We start from the raw sequence: 1,840 nt of genomic DNA, 5'->3' as shown, positions 1-1,840 counted from the left end.
GATAGATACTTTATGTATTAGAAATGTTTAGTGGAGATAGGATGTCTAGTTAGACTGTTAAATGCTTAGTCATGCTTATGAGTTTCTACAGGGTACATCTGGTCAAGGATAACTAGAGAGAAGAGTTGATGACTGTCAGCAGACAGGGTGTTTAATATTATTATTATGACGTGTATAACTGTAGCCTTAGCCATAATATGTTCTTATGTTTAAGACACGACATGTACTAGAGGTCGTGAGAATGTTTTTAGCTACACACCACTTAATCAACACACACACACACACACATTGATTTGCTTCATGTTTTGACTACTGCTATGGCCAGCTGCAAAGCTGGTAACAGAGACGTCCCAGTTGACGTTTCTGTGTAGTGTGGGGCTAGCCCAACCGAGGTGATAAAATGTATAGGCCTGGTGGGCTCAGGGTCTTTCATCTTACATCTGCCTGCGTGCAGTTTGGAGGTGCATGATACCTGAGTGTGTAATATTAATTTTACCTGTGATCCTTTGAATAAATCAGCACTGTTTTGAAGTTATTTGGACTGGCTCGTCTCTCAGAGTTAGCGATGGTAACATGAACCATATCCCACAAGATCTATTGCAGAACAAGAAGGAAAAGACAAAATACTTTATTGAAAGTGTTTTCAAACACTGTGGTCTACTTTTACATGAGAAGAGACTGTCATGACAATGTGGCCGGTTTTGCATAATGTTACGTGCATCTGGTTTGCTTACCCATCTATTAAATGTAACAGCTGTCTACAGACTTCGTGACATGCACCCATCTGAATGAGACTATGAAACTAACAAAAATGCACAAGGAAAACATTTCAGCAAGGAACTGCTCGCAGTGCGAGCTGGCATACATCATAAGCACAGTAACAACAAGTGCTGTGATAAACTGACATAAGAAGCCTAAACCTGCTGGTAAACTAGAATATATGAATGTCTCACAGGAAAAATGCCTATAAGAGCACAGTTTCAACAGAAATAAGTGTCCTGCCTGTTTTGTTAATCCAACAAATCCATATGGCAGGCCGACATCAATTTCAATATTGCATCCTATGCAACTGTCATTTATTGATTTTTAAATGCACAAATGTTACGTCACACTATTGCATTTAAATATCAATATTAGTGGTCAGAATCATCATTGAAATTCATGCCAGATGATTTTGACAGTCTAGGCTATATATATAAAATACAAATAAAAAGCACAAATACGTAGTTGCACTGTGGCGCCCACTGACAAATCCTTAGTCAGGTACAGCCCTACTAAAGAAAGACAAGACATCAAAGCCAGCAAATTGACTACAAGACTGTGCCAGAGACGCAGAACAAAAACTAACCCACAATGACTACAGATGCAAAACAACTGATGGGACACAAATTATGTGACCTAGAAGTGTAGGGGGCCTTATACATCTGTGCCCAACCTTGTCTCATGACACATTCATCCACCAGAGATAACTGGTGGATGTCAGTTTAAATTCCTTCTGGCTTTGTTACATGCAGTTTCTTGGACAAAGGTGTGTGATATTATTATTATAGGGGTGTGTGATATTACAGTGTTAGACTGCGAACGATTAAAATGTGTCATGTCTTTAGAGAGATATTTGTATCATACTACAGTGCACCTTCTGTCAGGTGACGTTTTATGGCTTTTACACAAAATGTAACATCTTCGCATTCCCTATTTGGCAACAAAAAGTGGCATGGATGTCAATATAAAGCAGTTAGTCACCAAAGAGAATTTGACATTGGTAATATAGAACCAGTTTGGATTGTTCAAAACTGACATAGCACAAACAACAGTTATTTGCAAATGTTACAAAGAGAGC

The sequence above is a fragment of the Monopterus albus genome, unplaced genomic scaffold, assembly GCF_001952655.1.
Source record: "Monopterus albus unplaced genomic scaffold, M_albus_1.0 scaffold61.1, whole genome shotgun sequence".
In the NCBI taxonomy this organism is placed as follows: Eukaryota; Metazoa; Chordata; class Actinopteri; order Synbranchiformes; family Synbranchidae; genus Monopterus; species Monopterus albus.
Note: the sequence above shows the minus strand (reverse complement) of the source record.